We start from the raw sequence: 26,263 nt of genomic DNA, 5'->3' as shown, positions 1-26,263 counted from the left end.
CTGTAACCTTACATTTGATTAAAAAAAAAAAAACTTTAATTAAACTTGAAAATACGATTTAAAAAATAGCACGGATCAGTAAGTACATTAACAGTTTTTTTTTTCTTCTTCATAGTAAATCTTACTCGAGTAGTCAAAAAACTGATCTAATGTGTGTGATCGTGTTCCATAATATTTTGAGAAAACACCTGTTTATTAAATCGGAGATTTTTCAAATCTGAAAAAGATTTATGCCACTTATTTAATGAAAAATAGTCTCACAAAAAAAAATCTTTGTGGAGAGGGAGCTTCACTTTTTCATATAAAAAAAATGTTTAAATTACAATTGCAAGTTTTAAACACGAAATGATGATGTTAGAAAAGTTTTTGTCTTACAAAATGTCTTTGATGGCAGTGGTAGTAAATGTGTAAGTGATATACCAGTACTAAAAAATAGTAAGCAGGTCTATTAAATTCAAACAAAGTGATTAGTAAATTTTGTTTTTTAATAACTAAACAATAGACAGCAAAATCACTAACCGAAAAGATGCATGCATATGCTACAAATCACCGACTTTACTTTATATATTAGATTAATCGACCATTAAAATAGATAAGCATTGTTCTACTTTTCTACAAACATCCTTCCAATTGTTTCAACTTTTTCACAAAGTGTAAACATGTAAATTTTAAATATATTCCTTGTTCAACTTCACATACAAATTATTTTCATAAGTTTTTCCATTTTTTTTTTCTCAGAAAAAAAAAAAAAAAAAAAAAAGTTATTTTCAACATCAATTTTTGAAAATATTGTCAATAAAGAATAATTCCCACTGTCCATTTTGATGGTTTGAACAGAAATGTCAGTGGCGCCAGATAAATTGGTAATGCTCAGATTATCAGCTTAGGTGTAGACGCTAACTACGTAAGTTAGAATGATAAATGTGCTTGGTTTTGTTGAACTAGGTTAATTGTCCAACTTTTTTTTGCGGGGGGGGGGGGTATGCCAAGTGTATAAACACAATCTTATTTCGTTTAGCGACATCTTGATAACAATGCAGGACAGAACACCCACGCAGTTGGAGAGGGAACGTTGCATAAGATGTATCAAGCAAAAACCATTACAGACATTCTCGAGTTTTGAGAAACATTCTTTTAGATTTAAGAGGTTTCCAAATGGATCATGTTATTGAGAGGTAATCAATTGCCGGATCACAATGAGCAATCGACCATGAGAAATACCAGAACAGTGTTTTTAATTCAACAATAAGAATCATCAGTAAAGTGATAAAATATATTTTAAAAATATCCTGTAAGGAATTAAAATTTTAATTTTAGAGTAGTTTTAAAAATTTTCCATTAACACTAATCTTAATTATAGTTTTTTTTATGTAGAAAATGCAACATTAAAGTGATTTTCTAAACACTTGAAACTTCAATAAAATAATAAATACAATAATCTCAAACACCTAAAAAACAATTTTCTTTTCTTAAAAATGAACATAGAAATATTAAAGTGTGTGTGTGGTGTTATGTAGAATATCGATGATGCTAAAATATTTAAAAACCCATTAACATGGGTAGGGGCTGTTTTAAAAACTATTCTGTGCTTTCACCTAACAATGTAATAAAAGATAATGTAAAAATCGAATTTTATTTGAAAATGCTATCTAAAAATAGTATGGTCTGTATTTTGCATAAATAACAAAAAGTATCTTAATACAGATTAACACTACATCTGCTTTATTCTCAAATAATCTAGTACTATCAAGACTAGAGCTAATATTAACCCCCCCCCCCAAAAAAAACCGGCATTTTGGAAGAGTTAATTTATTAGATTTGTAATTCATAAAATTAGTTGATATACCAATAAAATCTTAATACATTCACTTCCATACAATTACCACTGGAAAAAGAAAGCTATATCCCAGTTGCTAAGTAAATTTAACTTTAGTAAATAACATATCGGTAATACTATTCACTTTAGTCAAGCATACAACTTTCACTAAAGTTGAAGTTCCTAGGGAAACTCAAATTTCTATGCAATTCCTGTCCATCCATCCACAGACAAACAAGTCGGTAGAAATATCATATAGTTCTTAGGATTCACAAATGATCACCCATCTGTTACTGACCAGACTCAATGTCACATGACTTTGGTGACCTAACAAGAATTAGCGTGTCAACTTTATTATATCACACAATTATAGATAACAGAGTTTTTCTAAAAAAAATCTCCAAACATCCCAGAATATCTTAATCCATTTACAGTTAACAGGGAAATTCAACATTGTCCAGGATTGAATAAAGATCAACAAATGTTCTAACTTTCAATACTTTTGTCATCGAAATCAGTGAAATTGTCCATTTTTCAATCAAATAGATTGATTGCCAGCTCTAGTTGGGAATCCATCATGGTGCACCAAAAGGAAGCTTTACACGTCTCCCTGCAGTGACAGTCCAAAACACATTGTAGTCTATATTGTATTGTAGAAAATCTACAGTTGATTTCATAAAATTTTTATATAATGGCTTGAATTCAGATTTAAAATGCAATATCAAGTATCATGGTTCAATTGTGCTATAAACAAACATTTCTAATGTATTATCTTAACTGCGCTAATAAAATAAATAGGTTTAGTTTTGTTTTATGGCATATCAACCCTTTTTGGGTTATTTAACGCTAAATGCAGACATTTTGGAAAAATGTTTTTATGCTTTAAGTTTTTTTTTTTTTTTGTTCCTGAACTTCTAATTTTTGTGTTTTCCTTTTGTGTCATAGACTAGTTTGGGCGATTTAATCATTTCCAATCATGTTTTCAGTGCCGCTTGTTGTTTTGATTGATGTCAATGATGGTTGCTTTTTCTTTTTTGTTTTGTGCTCTTTATTATATTCCTTCTCTTCAGTTTTCTTTTCTTGAGTGTTTTTTCTTTTTTGGTATTCTTTATCTTAGTGGGGTTCTATTTCTTCAGTTTAGAGTTGAACAACGGGTGTGAAATTAATATTTTTCCTTGTTTGTTCTGGTTGTTTATGTATTCCAATTTTCTTGGCATGGCTCATTTGAATTTCTGTAATAAATTTTGACATATCTTCAGGTTCAAGCTTTATTATTTTATTAATAAATTCTTAGTATTTTGTTTCATAGTCATTTGGAAGGTTTGAACAACACCAGCATAGGTTTGTCTTTCCATATAAGCTTCTACAATTTCTTTGGCTTCTGGAGAAGAGATATTTCTCCTATATTTCATCTCCATTACCTCTTTTTTCCATATATTACATACACTCAAGAGTATGCTGGGTGATTGCCTTGGCAATTCGCACCATTGCATTGTTTAGTACAGTCCAACTCGTGGTTAGTTTTCCTTTCTCCACATGTTGGGTTTCCTTTCTCCACATGTTGGGTTTCCTTTCTCCACATGTTGGGTTTCCTTTCTCCACATGTTGGGTTTCCTTTCTCCACATGTTGGGTTTCCTTTCTCCACATGTTGGGTTTCCTTTCTCCACATGTTGGGTTTCCTTTCTCCACATGTTGGGTTTCCTTTCTCCACATGTTGGGTTTCCTTTCTCCACATGTTGGGTTTCCTCTACATGCATGTTGATTGTGCCCAAACTTCAAGCATTTGAAGCATCTTAGTGAAGGAAGGATATAGTGTTCCATTCTCTCCACTGTATACCCAATCTTTAATTCTGTGGGTATTATTGAGCTTTTGAAAGTGAGTTCATATGTTCGTTTCAATCTGTTTGCCTTTTTTTAATTGTGAGTTTTTGCTTCAATAACTCCTTGGTCTTTTAACAGATTTTATCTCTTCTATTGAGCACATGATTAATTCTTGGTTTCTTGTCACCCATTTCGATGTATTTATCCTTTTGTGGAAATACTTTAATTTCTATTTCGTCAAAGATGTTCATGTTAGACACAGTCTATTGCTTCATACATTTTCTTAGATTTTAGGTTATTCATAGTTTTTTTTTTTTTGTTCATGTTCTCCACTCATCTCAGAGCCCCGTTAATGGGACATGTTGAAGTGGAAACCCATTTGCCTCAATATAAGGCTACATGAACAGTATACTCAGAAGTGTGAGAAGCATCGAACCCCTGCAGACCATCCGTTACTCTATACAAGTATCAAGTCACTTTCAGATGTTTGACAGTTGTCTAGCTTGTGTCTTCCATTCTGATTGACCCTCAGCCACCGCTTTCTATTATATAGTTTATGTATTAGTGATGATTTGAGGGAGGGGGAGTGTTAGTTCTATGCTTTAGTATGGGTTATATACAGTAGAGCTGGCATGACCAGCTGGTTGATCAGATTGGGCCTCTCTAACCTCCTGGGCGATAATTATTGTTAAGCTAATCTGGTTGTTTTTGTCTTCAAATAGTTATTCAGTATTATTTGGTGCGTTTTGGGTCAGAAAGCCAGTAGAGAAGTGGAGGAGGAAGAGAAAAAGAGGGAGGGGCTGTTTTTAGCCTTGTAGAACATGATTAAGTTCTGCAAGAGAAAATAGAAAAACAATAACAAAGTGCAGTGCATTCCGTTCAGGAAGTCACTTTTCAGACAACTTGATCTGGTAACACCAGAAAAAATAAATAAATAGATCTTACATTTAAAAGTGATAAAATCGTGCATAAAATTTGATGGGGTAAAAGCATCAGGTTGCCAATTGGGCAGTTATGAGTTCAATCCTTGTTAAAGGTGATACCCAGAAACACGTGTTCATGGATAACTTATACACGTATAAAATATTTTTTAAAAAATATTAAAATATTCGATATATATATATATATAATTTATAAAATATATATGGCGATTAAGCTACACTGAATATTCGGCGTTTCATCCACTATAGGATTCGTCAGGCTTATGCGCATAAGTCTGACGAATCCTATAGTGGATGAAACGCCGAATATTCAGTGTAGCTTAATCGCCATATATATTTTATAAATTACTAACTAGCTCTACCTACGTATTGAGCATTTTTGAAGTAAATACTTAAAGGTTACGCATAAATCTATACTTTCGTATATTAATTTTATGTGAGTAAATGAAGTAATTATATATATATTATATATATATATATATATATATATATACACACACACTGATTATATATAAGTTTAAGAAACCAATTCAACAGAGATGTTTTTTAAAAAGTAAACATTTAAAAATATTGAATAATCAGATATAACGTTAGAACACGTTAAAGGATGCAAAATATTTTATTAAAAAGAAAAATAAGATTCATTTTCTTTTTTAAAGTATATTTCTGATTAATTTCAGGCTGTAACAGATTCATCTTCGGAGAGTGAAAGAGTTCTCTTGCCCGTTTTTTTTTTTCTCTTGCACGTAAAATACTTGTGTTGTTAAATCCAACAACAGCAGTACGCCTTGGACTTAACATAAGGATTTTACTTGCAAGAAAAAAAGAAAAAAAAAAAAGGCAAAATTCTGAAGATGAGTCTGTTACAAATCAAACCTTTCGTCATTATAGCACTCTTGTTAGGATAGAAATAGCTTGTGACTTTCTTTTTCTTCCCACTGTTGTACCGCCAAGAAAAATAAGATCTGTGAGGTTTTCTTCAATGGTGAGGTTTTAAATGTCCAAGTCAGGAGATCTGTGTGGTCACACATGAAGTGAATTATGAAGATTTTTTTTCTCCGTGACAAAAGCGTTTTTTAAATTGAAAAGTTTAAGCCAATTCAACATCAACATTGAAAACTCGCAGATTAGTGACATCATGCCATGAGGGAAGAAAAAGTGTTTCTATCCTGATGAGAATGCTATGCTGAAAATATTTATTAAAAAATATGAGTTGAATTGATTTAAACTTACATTTGCAATTTGACAATGTTTTATCACGGAAATAAAAAAATTATATATTCGTGTTAAGATGTTAATTGGAATTGGGAATAAAAACAAATTAAAGCTTTTGGGGTGTCAGAACTAGTATCAAAACAATTTTTATCTATTTCCCAATGCCAAACAATTTTCTGTTTTTATTTGCTTAAAAAAATTTTTCATCGCTCATTAATGATAAACTTTTGATTTTAAACAACTATTAAAACTAAAATCTATAGATCACCCCCTACAAGTGTATTTTTCCGTTTGCAAAAATATATGCATATGTGTGGGTTTTTGCAATAAACTGTTCCTGCCCCCACCCCCAAATATCTATATTTAGAAATCTAAAAGAAATCAGGATCGGAAATTGTATCCAGAATTTAGAATGGAATCTAATCGTATCAGAACCAGAAAAATATTGGAATTGTCCCATCACTAATATTCATATGCACACAACTAATCATAGCTTAATCTCTGAAAAAAGGATCAGTAAGATATGTCTTAGCGAACCGATATAGCAATTTGATACTCACTTCCTTTATACTTTTGCATGGTTTTTCCCCTTCCTATAATCTTGTCTGAAAGAATTACACTTAACTATTTGTGTACATTAATAAAAATTAGTTCCTAGCTTGTCACACATACACTAAACCAACACCTTATAGACTTTGATACATGGAAATTACTTATTGTAACATTTTTAGAAAAGCGTGTGTGACCCTTATTTTGGACAAGTACTGTATAAAATCATAACCTCACAACAGCAGTAGCCCTGAACATCAAAATAGGGGGTGGAGCTTCTAATCATATTCAAACCATCTCTCCTACTCAAATGCACTAGACAAACACGTTATAAACTTTTTTCATTAAATGGGAATTATTACTGATGTTGAAGGAAAAACTATAAATTATTTTCCCAATCAATTAGAAAACAAATAAAATTTGTTAAATTTATAGAAAGTATATGACCTTTATTTGAACATATACTTTATAAAAATGGTAACTTCACAACAGCAGTAACACTAGATATCAAAATTGGAGGGGAGAGACTCCAATCATATTGAAACTATCTTGCTTTTCATAATATTCCTTAGTATTAGAACTTATACTTCCATCTTTAGGGCATACAATCAAGATTGCACCGGGCATTATCAAACCCTTACATGACTCACCCAATGTGCCATGAAATTACTAGCATGCTGCAAAGAGATAACTAGAAGCTATTTAATTCTTATTTTGATTGATAAGACATTTAATTTCTTAATCATGATGACACCGTTCAATTTCAACTAAGTAAAACAGCCATCAAAATTTTACTGCAATTCATAACTTTGTACCAATGTGAGCTGGGATTTTCTTACCTACACAAGATTAAACCTGTTTTTATTTGTATCACTAAACAGCAAAAGGATTTGTAGTTAATCTTCAACCGATTGATGCAAGCACAATGAAAGTAAAAGAATCTGCTTGAAAATTTAAAACTACATATAAGTGAAACCTAAAAGATCAAACCGCTACAAAGCAAAGAATTTAAACAAATAGGGAGACCACCGAGAGACAAGGCCAGTAAACTGATATATGACGTCACGTTTAGGTAGCTAATAGTAGACAATACTTGAGACAACCGGAAATCTTGCAGTAGGTCATGTCAGTTTAACTTACCAACTTAACACTATTTTTTTTTTTTTTTTGCTTTTTTAAATAAAAGCGTTAAAAAATGTTAAGAAAAAACTTATCCAGGTAGGTAGAAGAGTAACTTATCTTATCTTTAGTAACTTTTGTGTATTTGAAATTTTTTTACTTTGTTTTTTTTTTTTTTGTTTGTTGGCTTCTGCACAAAATACCCTGAACAAAGTTGAAAATTTAATGTTATTTTTAGTTTTCAAAATTGTAAAATAATTTCTATGTAAAAATTTTTCAGTCTGTTCTTTTGATAATGTCTTCATTGAGTATTTCCAAATATACTTAAGTTATGTATATTACGGTAGTGACAACTATACTGTCGAACATTCCTCTTTTCAAACAGATCCCAGAATATCTGAATTCATTTACAGCAAATTAGACTTTCTATATCCAAAGTATTTAAACTCAAATACTGTAATCTTTTTAGTCAAAAATAGCTCAAATAAAAACACAATAAATTTTAAAACTAATGAAAATATGTAATTGAAATTTTACAATCCTCTATATAATATATATGAAAAGTGTCAAAACAGCTTGGAGAAAGTTCAGAGAATTTCTCCCATTTCCCCCCCCCCCCAAGAGACTCACCACTTATCTAGGCCCAAAGGCCTCACGAAGAAAAGGTTAATTAATGTAAATGTGTAATAATCATTAATGGTGTAGACTGAGTAGAATTTGGATTATTTAAGGGAACAGTTCACCAAGAACTTATTTACATTAGACTTGAAGGCTACCATGTTGTAATTGACTGGGAAGCAGGCTAGTAGAACAGTATTCCATAGGTGGGCAGGTCTAATCCTAACATCACAAGCCAAAGCACGTATTATAGCTGCATAAGTGTGATGTTGTATGGTAACACAGAGGGTCCGCACGCGGGCCTCGCTTGTCAGACTCCAGAGAAATAACAGGGCAATAATTAGATGGACATACATTATAAAACAAAACCAGATCCAGAACATTAGGTCAGACACTACTTGAGAAATTGGCCATTTTGAAACTTGATGTCCTAAGTGCAAACTGCCTGGATTGGTCTGGGCATGTTAAAAGAGGCAAGGGATATATCAGCAGATGCAGAGATTTAAGACTCGACAGCAAGAAGAAAGCTGAGTGCCCTAAGAAGACATGGAAAGAAACCATCAGAGAAGACCATATACAGTGACAAAAGGATACGGCCAATCCTTGCAATCACGATCACTGGAGACTTAGCATAAAGAGAGCATTGAACTTCTTGCAGAAGGTAAAAATTATAATCTTTAATTGTATTGCAGTCAGAAAAATATTGGAATCATTCCATCACTAATTTATACACAACTAATCATAACTTAATCAGTCTCTGAAAAAAAAAAAAAAAAAAAAAAATGATCAGTAGAATATGATGTCTTCGCAAAATGTAGCAATTTGATTTGAAATCCATTTTGTTTTAGAAAACTTAACACTAGTTTTATGTCGAAAAGCTAAAATTGAGAAACTAGGTTTGAGATTTTTATTGCAGTTTTTTTCCAATTTCAAATGGGAAAAAATAAATTTAAGGCAACAGATTTTTTTCCAGTTATTGAGTTAAAAACATGAAAACAAATGTCAAAGTTAAGAAAGCATGAAATGAAAATTGCTAACCTCCACTCACCGACCCAAAGGGAATTTAGTTTTGAAAACTGACAATCATAAAATGTGAGGCTAACATAGTGCAAATTTTTGATTTGTTTTTCTTAACTGTCTCTCACAGACGGCAAGCTGGTTACGAACAAAGAAACCCCTGAAGATGTCATGTTGTTTGGATTTGTTTTCAGCAGATTTGTTTTTAATTTGATGAAGGTCAATGACAAACTTCAAGAGTGTAGAATTTTTCTACACAATTTTAAATCAAAACCTAGTGGCAAACTATATGAATATAAAGTTGTTTTTTTTTTTTTTAACAGAGCGCAGGTGCTAGTATGGATTGGAAGAGATAGGTGTGGAGAGAGTAAATTAAAGTTTTGCCGTTATTAACTAGCAGAGATTTACCATTGTTGAACAAGGGAATAGTCTATCAGGTATGTGTGCACAGTGTGATGTATGAAAGTGAAACCTACAGAGTGAGAATTGAGGACAGGTGTTGCATGTAGAGAAATGATACGATAAATGTGTAATGCAAGTCTTATAGACAGGTTTAGATCAGATGATCTCAGAGGAAGATTAAATCTAGACAGTATAGGGAGATGTGTGCAGAACAGGAGACTCGAATGATAGGGCCATAATGAAAGAATTGTGGAGAGTAGAAGTGGCAGGTTCGACTTACAAGAGAACGCCGAGGAAAAGATGAAAAAAAAAAAAAAAATGGAAGAGAAAAAGAGGAATAAAGACATGGCCAGGCTAGTTTAGAAGTTAATTTCTAAAAGCTGTTCTACATGCTGTCATATGTTGATATAAGCATGGACGAAGACAGATGAAGATGCGGTTTATGTATTTTAGTATAAAGCTTTAAAGATTTGGAAATGGACATTTCAGAGCATCAAGAAAAACTGACCAACATCTGCATGATCGCCAGAACATACTTATTTGATGCTATCTCTGAATGAAACTGCAAGCATAAATATGCAAATTGTGTTTCATGGCTCAAACAATCTAATGAAAGCATCAAAATAATGTTAGCCATCATAGAAACGCAATGAAAACAGTTAATATATTGAAGCTTTTACGTCAGTTACCAATTATATATATATATATATATATATATATGTGTGTGTGTGTGTGTGTGTGTGTGACCTTGTACTAGTGGCGAAGCGAACGTCTATTCAATGTGCTGTGTATTTTGGATTATTTTACTCCATGTTGAATCCACCTATTTGTAACACCCATCATAGTTATCATGAATGCTCCTTCATGTATATTCTACATGTACGTGTACATGTATGTGCATATGTATGTACACGTTGTCATGTGTGTTTGCCTGTGTTCTTGCATATGTATCTGTATCTATACATGCTTGTATGTGTATGTTTATTTCGATGTATGTGTGGGGTGGAGAGGACTCCCAAAAGCCTTGTTAAGGCAACCTCTCTGGGTGAAGCAAATCTGATTAAAAAAAATTTTTTTTTTTTTTAAATAAAGCGGCAGACCAGTACCCGCATTAAGCTGGTCTGCAGTTTGACTTGTTGCTGGCTATCTTGCTCATGCTTGTTGCTGGATCTCAACATTTTGAATCGAGAGAGAAACTTAGTTGTCATACAAAGCTAGAACTCTGTAACATCTTTGTATAGATACTTCCTCGGGCATTTGCCTATAAAAAATTGTGGCGATGGAAAAATTGTCACGCGTGTAGCTCTGAAATGCTGGAAGAATGTAATAATTGATCTGCCATCATTCTATATATGCATATGTATGTATGTATATCTATTTGTATGTGTATGTATATCTATTTGTATGAGTATGTATATCTATTTGTATGTATATCTGTATGTGAGTAATTTTTTGTGTATATATGTTTGTATTTGTATGTATATACGTATATATTTGTGTATATGCATATATATGTATATGTAGGTAACTTTATATATATGTATGTATATGTGCATACATGTGTACGTATATCTATGTGAATATGTATATATATATATGTGTATGTATGTGTGTGCATGTATATGTTTGTATGCATGTGTGTGCATGTATATGTTTGTATGCATGTGTGTGCATGTATATGTTTGTATGCATGTGTGTGCATGTATATGTTTGTATGCATGTGTGTGCATGTATATGTTTGTATGCATGTGTGTGCATGTATATGTTTGTATGCATGTGTGTGCATGTATATGTTTGTATGCATGTGTGTGCATGTATATGTTTGTATGCATGTGTGTGCATGTATATGTTTGTATGCATGTGTGTGCATGTATATGTTTGTATGCATGTGTGTGCATGTATATGTTTGTATGCATGTGTGTGCATGTATATGTTTGTATGCATGTGTGTGCATGTATATGTTTGTATGCATGTGTGTGCATGTATATGTTTGTATGCATGTGTGTGCATGTATATGTTTGTATGCATGTGTGTGCATGTATATGTTTGTATGCATGTGTGTGCATGTATATGTTTGTATGCATGTGTGTGCATGTATATGTTTGTATGCATGTGTGTGCATGTATGTTTGTATGCATGTGTGTGCATGTATGTTTGTATGCATGTGTGTGCATGTATATGTTTGTATGCATGTGTGTGCATGTATATGTTTGTATGCATGTGTGTGCATGTATATGTTTGTATGCATGTGTGTGCATGTATATGTTTGTATGCATGTGTGTGCATGTATATGTTTGTATGCATGTGTGTGCATGTATATGTTTGTATGCATGTGTGTGCATGTATATGTTTGTATGCATGTGTGTGCATGTATATGTTTGTATGCATGTGTGTGCATGTATATGTTTGTATGCATGTGTGTGCATGTATATGTTTGTATGCATGTGTGTGCATGTATATGTTTGTATGCATGTGTGTGCATGTATATGTTTGTATGCATGTGTGTGCATGTATATGTTTGTATGCATGTGTGTGCATGTATATGTTTGTATGCATGTGTGTGCATGTATATGTTTGTATGCATGTGTTATATGTATTGTGTATGTATGGATGTGTGCATATGTGTATGTTTATGTATATGTATATATATGTATGTATGCCAAGGACCGTCTTCAATGTCATGTCTGCTTGAGCATGTGAATTCACTGGCAAGACTAAGAAAAAAAAGGTTATCTTCGGGCTCAGTGACTGAGGGAGTGGCACTCGTCTGACAAGACGTTGCAATCATCATCATCACTTGACCTTGTCAGTATGTGTGCGAAAATCTTTACTAAACTGAATATTTGGTATACAGATTTGAAATTTGATATATAGGGTATTTTGACCTGTAGCACACTTTCGATTTGTTTTTAGCCTGTAAAAATAGCTGTTGGTTGTTTTTGTTTTACGGCATATCAACCCTTTTCGGGTTCCGAATCCAAAGATTTTGAAGAAAAATTTTATGATAGAATATATTTGTTGTTTTCAAGTCGGTTTCTATTTAACCCATAGTTGGAACCCTAACAGGTACTACCACTCCGGGTCATAGTGGACCTGGGAGCAATGGTAATTAAAGGGTGGCTCCACACTCCCCTGTCAAGAGGTCAAAATATGTACGTGTACATTTTATCTTGAAGTTACTGAATTTTTAGCTTGTTTTTTTTTTTTTTATCCATCTGATGATAGCTCAGACAGTATCAACGAAGCCTGAAGTGCTAAATAACGAATATAGCTGGAGTGCTGAATTTTTCGGTTTTGATGCCAACTGATGGTATCAAAGTCTTTTTTTTTTTTAACTTGAAATAATTTACTGTATAGATTGGGTACAATATAATGAATAGGGAATTTGCTCTATAGTAATAAATACAAAAACTGCAGAAATTAAAACATTTAAGCAAATTTTATGATTGTGCAACGCTGCGTGGCCTACTAGTATATATATATATATACACACGTATATTATAGATATGTATACTTTATTTGTCACCCTACAAGAGCAGAATTAAATCCAAGTTGGTTTTTAAGAAAAATCCATCTCTCCTATGGGAACAGAAATAATTGTCTTAGACTAGATGGACCTATCCTCAATTGACACAGGGCAGAATAGATATACTTTGATTTATACATTTTATTTTCGAAAACAAAAAGATTACAAGACAAAATTGGCACAAGGCTAATAAAAATCATCCTTGTCACTATCTTAAAATTGTCTAGAATATTTCTAGCTAGAGTTCTCAGTCACCAAAATATCACATTCACATCTGGGGGTTGGGCTACTTAAGCTTCCCCAATTTTTTTTTTTTTTTTTGCACCTACCCCCACAAAGATATATGAAAGTTCGATTGTATCTACAATGTGCTGTACACTGACATCTGACCAACTCTGCAATAGGTTATGGTGTCGATGGAAGTTTCATTGTCATGGCACTTAAATGGGTTGATATTGCTATACATTAGTATTCTCTTAGTCTCTTTCAGATCATGAAAGTTTTGTTATAAAGCTTAACATGGCAATATACTGACGTCTTTATACATTCACAAGGTCCATCTTCATGACTTCTGGTCACCATCATTATACCTATTTACTATGCCTCCCCACGGGACAGAGTTAGACACCAGGGTCGTTTTTTAACGTGGAGAAAAGGTACAAAAATAAAAAATTGTCTCAGTCGAAAGAGAACAAGAAATGGAAGTGCAGCATCTGAAGAACAGATACTACACTTTACCATCATTGTATTCAAAATCTACAGAACATTATTTTGGAACATATGCAGATGTCATGAAGTTGAAAAGCTGATCAGCTTTTGAATCAAGTTGCAATACCCATCGATCATAAAACACTTGATAATCAGATTTCAAGGTAGTTCTAGTCATTATAAAAACCAAAAGAAATTTAAGTTTTCAAAGTGCCACCATTTTGTTAGGAAATGAACTTTCTTTAACATGCATTAAAGAATACACTACAAGATATATTTGAAGAGTTGGGAGCAAATAACATGATAAAAATCTTAACGCCATTAAACATTTTCATAACTTTTTCTGACCCCACCCCCCCGTTCCTGAAAAATTGGTTATCAGTCCTATATGAAAAATTTCGTCATGAAATTTACAAACCAATCACAGAAAACATTACTCTCACTTGGTGTTGAGGTACAAAATAAATTGGCCTCATTCTATTTTTGCTAACACAATTATTGAACATTTTTTTAAATATTTTTGTACCTAACTAGTAAGTAAATCAATCTTTACTCTTTATATACATTAAAATTATAATTGTATGCTGTTACCACTTTTTGTAGTAGCAATTTTTAATTACCTGTGATGAAAAAGCAATGCCCATTTTTTGAGCAAAAGTCAATTTGATTATTTTGCTAACACTATTATCAGCCAGCAGCTATTTATACAAATCATTGATTAAGTAAACGTAGTTTACAAGCTTATTTAAAAAAAAAAAAATTTCTGCTTACCCACCATATTCATCCAATGCACGCTTCAGACTTGTAATCAATACTCGAGTAATATTTCAGTCATAAATTTGTCTTGTGTCTCGGGACACAACTAAGGAATCTACTTTCACATATTTATAATAAACAGAATTTATTTTGAGTCTTCCTAGGGGCAAATTTGAATTTCCCTTGGTACAACTTAATGCATATAAATAACCATCGATTTCCACTTTTTAGTGGGTTTTGAACAAAAACAAATTACAGTTAAACAAGGTAATTTTACAGATTTTCAAAAATTACAATCTGAAGCGATTTTATACCTCCCCGAGATACTTTTCAGAAAAATCTTTGGTCAATTTTCTGCACTCGTGATAAATTCATGCAAAATTTTGTGAAAAACCCATTAACTTATTTTAAAATCAGAAACGTCATAATGAATAGTGAAACAACGACAGGTTTTTTTTTTCTGGTTAATTTCGAATTTTCACAGCACACTAGTGAGAATTTCGAATTTTCACGGCACACCTATCAGAAACAAAATGAATATTTTATTCATAAAGCCTTTTTACAATAAAATCCAATTTTCCTCTACAAACCAAACACCATAAATATGGTAATAAATAGTGACATAAGTAGTAGAATAGATTTAAGGTTCTTAAAATTCATACTAGACCTGTCCACAATAATAAATGGATAAAGACTTGGTAAAATTCAGTTGTAAAGTTACTCTTCCGAAGGTTGAAGGTTCAACCTTCAGTGCAGGCGACACTCAAAATACAATTGCAAATTAAGACTTCTATGCAGTCACGACTGATGGAACAAGTGCATGGTGCCACCATGAATTAAAATAAAGAATTCCGTGCAATTCAAGTTTGACAAGATACTCCTGAAAAAGATTGGAGGTTTCAACGTTTTTGTGTTATTTAATGCCTAATCCAGTAATTTGAGGAAGAAAGCTTTTATGCTTGAAATATTTATTAACAGTGTTTGGTTTGTTTTATTTTTAGAGGAAACTTGTTTTTGTTTTTTTTACTTTACAGAACATGACCGAGTTTTGCAAAGGGAAAGTAAATAAATAGTAACATTAACGTTTGCTGCGTTTAAGTCTTTAAGCAGCTTGATCTGGTAGTATCAGATTAAAGCTAAGAATTCAACTGGAGCACAAAATTTCTTCAATATATAAGAAATAATTTAAATATGAATAATCAAACCTTACCTCAAAATTCAGGAAAGTGTGCGTGTGTGTATGTTACATAAATTTACACAGCATAAGATAAAAATTCTAAATTATCTTTGACACTCCAATGCAATCTACTTATCAATAAATAAACACATGAAAAAGTAAGATCCTAATGCAGATGGTTTTCCGACCTAATTTATAAACATATTAAAGTATGTGTTATTTGGATTGTTCAGACTATTGTCCTCATCTTGAGTGTTAGTATTGAACAGTAGTTCAAGCAATCCTCGTCGCAAAATTTCAGAAATATTAAGTTGATACAGAATTAATACAAAAATGGAGACGATTCAACATTCTTTCCATTTCAACTCCGTTGATCAAGCCTTCTCCTGGTGAATCATGCAGGCAGATGGCATACCAGCAAAACTTGAGAACTGTTGAAAGCTATTATTAATCTCCGATGTCCCATGTATGGCCTACTGTAAAGAGTCAGATGTTTGAGGTCAGGTCAGGCACTTTCAACTAAGAGATCGATTATATCCTGAAGAAAGCCCTTCAGGGTCATGAGGTGATTTTGGTTGGGCAAAACATGATCGTGCCTAACCTTGCTTACAAAGGTATCATTCTGTTTTGATAGATTGACAAGGAGGTACAAGCTGTTCAACGGAATGCAGACAGTCACCTGCAGAATAGGGATGCACATCAATGCCTCCAAAACAAAGGGCATATCCTTACTGATTGACCTGGGTATCTGGCAACCGCTTACACTGGATGGAATTCACCTAGACAATGTGGATTTGTCTATTTTGTCTCCACTATCATGCCAATTGAACAAGCAGTCGCTGAGATTGGCAGCAAATAGGAGCAGCCTGGTCTGCATTCTTCCATTTCAACCAGTCTGTGGTCTTGTTGGGAAATACGCCGGGACACATCAGGTGATGGTAAGAACCATCCTTCTCTATGGCTGTGAAACAGTTTGAGATTAGCAGATTTACACAAACTGGAAATCTTTGCGAACAATCATCTTCACAGCATTCTGTGCTGCCACCGTGGAGACAGTGTTCTTGTTTCTACTCACCAACGAAGAATAAACCTACACTACCTACCGTTTGTCAGTTTCCAGTGGTTTGAACATGCAGCTTATCAACTAGAGGGAGAGATCATGTTATGATTTAATTTGTTGTTAAGAGTTATCCCCCTTGGGATTGACATTCATAATAAAAGCGCCCTCTGTTTCATTTTCCCGCTCGATCCTTTCAAGAGCGTACGTGTATTTTACAGTTAATAAAACCTTTCTAAAAGGCAATTCTTTACTTACTGATACTATTCACTTCAATTTTATTAACTGTAAAAAAAAAAAAAAAAAAAAAAAAAATAATGGATCGAATCTTACGTCCCGACAGATTCGAGGTGGAACCTACATGCCCTAATTCCGAAAAATCCTATAGGCATTGGAAATTAACCCTCCAGAATTATATCCGCTCACATAATAACAGATTAATCGAAAACACTTCAGATAATTTCTTTGCATTGATCAATTGTATTTCAGCCTCTGTTTTCGATTTAATAAGCGATAAAACCGACTACGATAGTGCATTAAGAACATTGGACGCCGCTTATTTAAAACCTGAAAATATTGTTTATAATAGATATCGATTGATGACGACGAAGCAACAAACAACACAAAATATAGATGCCTTCATACTACAATTGGAAATGCTTGCCGAAACATGTAACTTCGAAGCGGTTTCTGCTGAAGAAAACAAAAATCAATACATTCGGGAAGCTTTCATCGGCGGAATTTCTTCTTCGTCCATCCGACAACGACTGTTAGAAAAACCCATCCTGACTTTACAAGACACATATGCCACGGCCAGATCTCTTGAACAAGCAGAAAAGCATTCGATAAGCTACGCAAATAACTTTACTGTAGCAGCTACAAATAATCCTTCGGGCTACAATCGTATAGCTGTGACTAAAGAAAATATGCATCCAAAAGGGGTTTGTTTTTTCTGTGGAAAATCACGTCATCCTCGATATTTATGTCCTGCACGAAACGCCGAATGTAAAAAATGCAAAAAAAATGGTCATTGGGCTAAAGTGTGTAAATCTTCTATTTCTAACACTCATACTGCTGTTCTTTATGACGACTCTGACTACCCCTCACCTTCTCTATCCTGACTAGGAACTAACTCCAAAGATGTCACATTCACTCAATGCCAAATTAACGGGCACTTCGTGAACGCTATGGTGGACTCCGGCAGTGTAAAAACATTCATTAATGAAAATACTGCTAAAAAACTTAAACTCTTCACAATACCTAAAAACAAAACTATAGCTCTGGCTGCTTCCGATCAACATGCTAAAATAACTGGCGAAGCTGTCGTGGATTTAATACTGAAAGATAAAACCCATTCTGGAATAACAATTGAAATCATTGAAAACCTTTTCATTGATTTAATAATCGGAAAAGATATTTTAAAAAAATATAAAAAAGTAACACTTAAATTCGACGGTCCTAGAGACAAACTTATAATTGGAGCTATAAACACGAATAATTTTTTTCCTATCATAAACGTTCCACCCCCTCCTCTCTTTTCTAATCTTTCTCCTCATACTACTCCTATTGCGACAAAATCCCGACGTTACACTTTTGCCGCCAACAAATTCATAAAAGAAGAGACTGCTAGAATGTTGAAAGAAGGCATAATTGAACCTTCGATATCTCCGTGGCGAGCGCAAGTGCTTGTAACTTCGAATGAGAATCATAAGAAAAGAATGGTAGTCGACTACAGCGATACCATTAATAGATTCACGGAACTAGATGCTTACCCAATGCCTAATATCAATAAGATGGCAGACGACATCGCTCAATATAACATCTTCTCTACTCTCGACCTAAAATCTGCTTATCACCAAATACCTATAAATCATGCTGATCGTAAATTCACTGCGTTTGAAGTAAGTGGCAAACTTTTTCAATTTACTCGTCTTCCTTTTGACGTCACCAATGGAGTAAGTGCTTTCCAGAGGAGCATAGACTATATTATAGAAAAAGAAAATCTAACCGATACCTTTATGTATGTTGATAACGTAACTATATGTGGGAAAAATCAAGAAGAACACGATTACAATCTTCAAAAATTCTACAAAATTGCTAAACAATATAACATCACTTTAAATGAAAATAAAAGCATAATTTCTTCTAGTTCTATTACTCTACTCGGCTACACCATAGAAAATAATCAAATAGCTCCCGATTATCAAAGACTAAAACCATTACTCGAAATGCCACCTCCGCTGAATCTTAAATCTCAAAAAAGAATAGTTGGAATGTTTTCCTATTACTGCAAATTCATTAAAAAAATTTCTGATAAAATTTTATTACTAAATCAAAACAAAGAATTTCCACTACCTCCATCTGTATTAAAATCTTTTCAAACATTGAAAAATGATCTAAAAGACGCCACTTTAATAACGGTAGATCCAAATAAAGAATTTGAAGTAGAAACGGACGCTAGTAACTATTGCATTGCTGCAACACTAAATCAAGAAGGTCGTCCTATTGCATTTTTTTCAAGAACTCTCAATGCTAACGAAATTAAGCACCATGCAGTAGTAAAAGAGGCAGTCGCTATTGTAGAAGCTCTCCGTAAGTGGCGACATTTTCTACTCGGCAGGCACTTTAAAGTCATCACAGATCAGAAGAGCATCAGCTTCATATTCGACAATAAAAGAAAATCAAAAATTAAGAATGACAAAATATGTCGTTGGCGTATAGAATTATCCCAATACAATTTCACTATAGTTTATCGACCTGGACCTGAAAATATTGCTGCTGACACATTCTCTCGCATCTCTGCTCTTACTTACAATCTACAAGATCTTCGTGATTTACATAAACAATTATGTCATCCTGGTGTTTCAAGACTAAGCCATTTTATAAGAACGAGGAACCTCCCTTTTACTTTGGATCAAATTAAGAATATTACTGACTCTTGCTCATCCTGTCAATTATTGAAACCCAAATTCGCCAATACCAATGGAGGGACTCTCATTCAAGCCATATTACCTTTTCAACGATTAAATCTTGATTTTAAAGGCCCTCTACCTACTTCTATACATGGCAACAAATATCTACTTACTCTAATTGATGAGTATTCCCGTTTTCCTTTCGCTTTTCCTTGCAGAGATATGACAAGCAAAACCATTATCCACTGTCTAAACAAACTCTTTTCAATTTTTGGGTTGCCTGACATGATACATACTGACCGTGCTTCTGATTTCTTAGCAAGAGAAATAAAGGATTTTTTACACAAAAAAGGAATTGCTACATCTAAAACAAGTAGATACCATCCTGAAGGTAATGGACAGATTGAAAAACTCAACGGTACCTTATGGAAGGCCATTCAAACAACATTACATTCTAATCAAATGAAACTACCTTATTGGGAAGACATACTACCGGACGCACTTCATTCAATTAGATCATTACTTTGTACTGCCACTAATATGACTCCCCATGATAGACTATTTAAATATAGTCGTAAATCTGCTTCCGGAATTTCAATTCCTTCTTGGGTTAAACCAGGCCCAATATATATTAGAAACCACACTAAAACAAGTAAACATGACCCTCCTGTAACGCCTGCCACCCTAATAGATGTCAACCCCCACTACGCTTATGTTCAACTACCTTCTGGTACTGAAACCACTGTCAACGTTCGAGACTTAGCTCCAAACTCATCAAATGAAGAAAACTCTAATAATAATCCTACTACTTCAGAGACTTTATTTGAACCTTCTACTAATGAAAACATTGGTCATGAGGAAGACAAAAATCAATCGTCTGATCTTGAAGAAAATCAGATTTCACTAAAAAATAATACTGAAAATCAGCATTCCTGCCAATCTGTGCGGAGGTCGTCCCGAGTTCGACAATTCCCTAGTAAATATAAGGATTTTGTGACTAAATACTGAAAAAACTGCAGTTTGGGTTCATATGTTATTTGTAAATAAAATGATTCTTATGTGATTGTAAAAAAAAAAAAAAAAAAAAAAAAAAAAATTTGTCTATAATTAATTACCCCTTACTTGAATACTTTAGGACGGGGAAAATGTTATGATTTAATTTGTTGTTAAGAGTTATCCCCCTTGGGATTGACATTCATAATAAAAGCGCCCTCTGTTTCATTTTCCCGCTCGATCCTTTCAAGAGCGTACGTGTATTTTACAGTTAATAAAACCTTTCTAAAAGGCAATTCTTTACTTACTGATACTATTCACTTCAGATCATTAGCAAGGTCTTCTCTCCCCCCTACTTGGCTGGCACAGATGAGTCGGAGGGCAGCTGAAGACCTGGGCGACAACAATTAAAGATGACCTGGCAGTACTATCAGGCACATAAGTAATTGGTTTCCGGTACTGGAATCTGGAGTGGTTAGCCATTTCCTGCGACCTGACCCAGGATCATTGAAAACTGGACTGCGATAATTCAGGATGCAGTTTGTGCTCAGAAGGAAGCCAGTTCAATCCATCTAGGATGATAGCTACTACAAATAAGCCTTTACATTTTATAAACACATCACATTTTTAATTATAACTAGGATTCGTTGAGAAAAAAAAAATTCTAGAATTCACCAATAAGAGCTATCATCAAGATCCACTTTAAGATTGGACATTACATTTGTTCCATGTAAGAATAACACCCAAAATGAGAACAATAGTTCAAACGATACAAATACAGATTAGCAATCCTCATCTAAAAATTTATACATTTTAAAATGTATTTTTATTTTTCTATGCAATACTTTAAAATTTCTTGAATGAAAAAAAAAACAAAAAAACTTTGACATTCCTATATTTGGTCCCTGATGATCACACAAATGAATATTTTTTTTAACAAAACCTGCAGTAGATGATTCTGAAACAGTACATTATTTTTTAGCATATTTTCAGTTTTTGAATATTAGATTGGTACACAGACAGATAGCAGTCTGTTATGTAATAAATGAGAGCTTTTAGAAGAAAAATGAAATTCTATGCCAATAGTTCAGAGATCATAGGATCCTCCTAGGAGCTCTAATACTCAATCTGCTTTAGTAGATGGGAGGTCCTTTCCAGGAGATTATTAAATGTCTGTGAAAGAGGTTTTCTTGGCCGATTTAATCAATTAAAAAAAAAGGTTAGCACATACTTTAGTAAAGCTGCACAAAAAGCTGCAAGGAATGTAATGTTTGGAGATTAGTTATAATCTATTAACCAGCAATTGTTTTAAGGCCAAACTACTATTTGCCCTTTGCATTTACGTCATTAACATCTGAAGATGGGCGATTTAGCTAGTTGTTAAGGTTCAAATTTAAATAAAAAAATTTAAAATATTAAACAAATCTCTTTGTACACATGTTATAACATGATAATGGCTGTTTTCAAATCATTTCACGTGGATACTTAAAAAAAAATCCTTCTCTAATGGCTGAAACATTATAATGGATAATAGTTCACCGAATTCCACAGTAGGTGGCAGCAACAGCGTTCTACCAATTGATAATTGTATTTACGTAACATGTGATGCATTTACTTTCAATTAAATTATGGAAAATTATTACAGATTTTTCTTTTAATGTGGCAAATAATACATTTAGAAATTAATCTTTTTTAAAACAGCAGCTAACAAAGATTAAACATCTGGTGGCCAAGCATATTCCAGATAACAAATCAAAAAAGTATTAAATAATAGCAATCTATAGTTTAGAGAAGATTCTAGAATTACTGAGCAAAGCAACTACTTTTTTTTTTTAAGTTATTAAAGAAATTAAAAACAGTATTTTCTTTTAAAGTAGCTGTACTTACCTGGCATTGCCCAAGATGGAGTGAATTCATTTTAGTTTTTAATTTATATATTTTTTTACATTCACAAAACTTAAACAGAAAAGCGATAAAATTTTAATTGTAAGGTCAACCTTTATCTACATAATTATAAAACTGTCGCCTTTGCTTGCTTGTATCTTGCTTTTAATGATCAAGTAATTCCAACTTTAAAAAAAGGATGACAGAGGCTAAAGAATGAGGGTGGAGATGGAGAGTTGTATGTTGTGGTTTCAATGCAAGTTGATGGCACCCAAGTAATTTTTAGCTTTGATCTCACTACTATAGGTTTAATATAATAATTGATAAATACGTAATCTGCAAGAATTAAAATATCATTTAAGTATACCTTACGACTGAGCAACACTCGGCAGCCTGCTAGTATTTAGTTAAAAATTACTTTTTACCCTTATATTAATTTAGCCATAATCAACAAATGTTTCTATATTAGCAGATGTCCCATTGTGATTTATGTAGTCATACTGGCACATATGATATAAAAAAATATTTTTTTAAATTGTAACAGAGTGTTATTATAGTGTTGATAAGATGGTACAACAATAATAAATGAGAATTGGCTAATCACAATGAAAGTTTGATATGCCATCTTAACTTATTTAGGCTCAATTATTAAAAAGAAAATTTTGTATGTTAGAGTATACAGCAAATAGTTTTAGAGGAAAGTTTCATATCTATGTATTGTTTAATGTTAATTTCTTTAAATTTATAATATGCACTCAGCTTTAAAGGTTCATAAGATTCAAATCGGGTATTGCCTTAGTAAAGGTGTACTCTGCCTATTCCTTTTTTGTTAATCACATTTCTATTTGTGCATAAACTCCCAAAACTCTGCAATAGTATATAGACTAATTTCTTTTTTCAATAATTTTTCATTTATATAAAAGAAATTAGTTTAAACAAAAAAAAAAAAAATTGTAAAAATTGTTTAAGATCCACCGTTTGTTCTCAAAATCTGTTTAAAAGAATTTTAAAACCAAAATGTTAATCTTGATATGAGGAGAGTTCTCAAAGTAATGCCTTCTGTTTTTTTAAATTCTGCCCAAATGGATCAGAGACTATTGCAAATTGCATCATTATAATGATTGAACTTACGCATTCATGACTTGAATGTTTCAGCTCTGCTGCAGATATTGATGGTGAGAGACTAAGCAACCTTGAATGTGCATCAGAAGAGATGCATCATTGAATTCCTCCATGCAGAAAAAACATTGAACTCAACATTCACCGGCGCCTGTTGAATGGAGATGCAATTAGTGTCAGCACAGTTAAGAGATGGGTGTGTCCATTTCAGAGTAGCAACAAAGTATGTTCCAGACGCCCATGCACAGCCATCACTCCATTGCTGGCAGGAGTGCATTGAGAATGGTGGTAAATTCTGGTCACTTGTTTTAATGGTACCACACCGTCTTCATAGCTCTTTAACTTTTTAAAGCAACAATAGGATGCATTACTTTTGGAACGACTCATGTATGGAGTAATTTCTTACTTTCAATAAAAATTTACATTTTTATAAAAAAAAAAAAAAAAAAAAAAAAAAAAAAAAAAAAATGAAATCACAGTTTAAAAAATGTAAAATTTTATAAAATTATTTAAGATTCAACTTTTTTCTTCAAAATCTGCTTAAAAGAATTTTGGAACCAAAATGTTAATCTGGATATTAAAAAATATAATTTAAAATAAAAACTAATGATACAATTTTTTTTTTTTTTTTTTTTATCAGAATTGCATTTTCCAATTGAAGATACAAGTTTTCTGTAAAATTTGGAAAATTTTCGTAAATTTTTTCAAGAAAAAAAAAGGGAGGGGGGGGGGGGTTATACGCAATTTTTTCTCCCCCCCCCCCCGGCTAGATTTGAGTTGTTCACTGATTTGTAAAATTACAGCGATTTTGTTGATTCCTTCAGCGATGCTGATGGCGTTTTTAATTTGGTGAGTTTGTTAGCAGGGGGGGGGGCACAGATTTGCTTGGATTCTTGCCAGGATTCCAAAGGAGTTTCCTTTTATAGGTCTTATTCAATTTATTCAGGAGAAACAAAACAGTAGAAATGTGAATTACGCCTCCCTCTGAAACAGATCATGCAGTCAAAATTCAAGTATGCAATGCCAAACAGAATGCTAGAAAAGTTAACTTGCCGTAACCATTTTTTATATAATCCAAAATGAAGTCTTTTTTTCAGAATTATTAATATATTTTAGACTAGCAGTTCAGTTCGGCTTTGCTTGGGCTCTATGCACTGTTCATAACTTTATGTGCATATGCATATATATATATATATATATATATATATTAAAAAGTTTGATTCATGTCCAGGTAACCTACATCTAAAATTTCAAGGGCTTGGACCCAAAATTGGTGGAGGAGTTTGGTAGAGTCTGCAAAGGTCAACTTTCAAATTTGACCTCGTGGCAGGTAAATTTTCGGCCAAAAACTTGTTAAAAAGCTTGCCCTATGTCTGAATATACTTTACGTAAAATTTCAAATGTTTAGACCAAAAATTGGCTGAGTAATTTGGTAGAGACCGCAGAGGTCAAATTTATTTTTAACTGACCCCAACTTTGACCCCATAACATTTGTTTTGGGCTCAAATCAAAAAGTTTGATCCATGTCCAAGTAACCTACATCTAAAATTTCAAATGGAGAGACCCAAAATTGGCAGAGGAGTTTGGTAGAGTTTTCAACTGTCAAATCGTTGAACTTTGACCCCCTTGACAAATTTCTGGACAAAAACCGATTAAAAAGATTTTCCCAAATCTCAATACCCCTTATGTCAAATCTCGAGTCTGTAGACTAAAAATTGACAGAGTAGTTTGGTAGGGAAATGTACACACAGACAATTTCACTTTTATAGATATATAGATTTGTTTTGATATCACCACCCATTCTTTTTTTTATATTTCGCAACGACTTTAGCCTTGGGGTTAATGAACGACAAGTGTTTTCTTTTCTTTTTAAAGAGTCCCGTTTTTTTATTTATTTTTTCTTTTCATTTATTTCAAGTATTTCTGGAATAATAGGAACATGTTTTTATTTTTCCCTTGTCTGTAAATACTAAGGGAGATAACAGTATATATTTATGAATCAGCAGCAGTCAATCTATATAATACAGTTGTTTTTCCCCCTAAGTCTCAAGGCAGAGGAAAATAGCCAACAAATTCATATTCTCATCTGTTCTGCAGTCCAATTACCTTAAGCACTCAGCATTTCTAAAATTTAGCATTCAATTCACGTTCATTCTACATTTACATTTTGTCCATTGTCTTGGACTCTCTTACACAAACCTTTCAAATAGAAAGTAGCAGAGATTTTCACTTGCTATTTTTCTACTACTGTAACTTTCGTTTTTACTAGTTTAAAAGCTAAGCAAACATCAATACAGAATACTTAATGAACACTTCAAAATAGCAACAAACATCTAAAAAAAATAAAGTTTGTGGTGGTAATACATACGATTTGAAATTTTTCTTTCTCTGAATTGATACTGAAATTTATTTAAATGGCATGACTATTTCATCTTTTAATTGGTTTATTTTACCAGCATATCAACCCTTTTGGGTTATTTAATGCAGAAGAATTGTTGTTTGTTATTTTTCCAGATTTTGTTGGTACTGTCACTTCAGTAATGCTTTTTGGTGGGCATTAGTTAGGTTTAAAAATTTTTTCTTCAACTATATTTTGTTGTACAACTGTTTCTTTTAAAAATTCTAAGAGTTT

General features: G+C 32.9%; 1 protein-coding gene across 2 annotated transcripts in view; it reads right to left on the bottom strand.

The window, feature by feature from the left end:
* Positions 1–26,263, bottom strand: part of LOC145272500 (retinal-binding protein-like) — a 573,911-nt gene that overhangs the window by 311,195 nt on the left and 236,453 nt on the right. The window lies entirely within an intron of this gene.

This window comes from Euprymna scolopes, chromosome 1 (genome assembly GCF_053919585.1).
Source record: "Euprymna scolopes isolate OS-2025 chromosome 1, ASM5391958v1, whole genome shotgun sequence".
Classification (NCBI taxonomy): Eukaryota; Metazoa; Mollusca; class Cephalopoda; order Sepiida; family Sepiolidae; genus Euprymna; species Euprymna scolopes.
The sequence above is the reverse complement of the archived record's forward strand: the minus strand, read 5'-3'. Positions and strand labels throughout refer to the sequence as shown.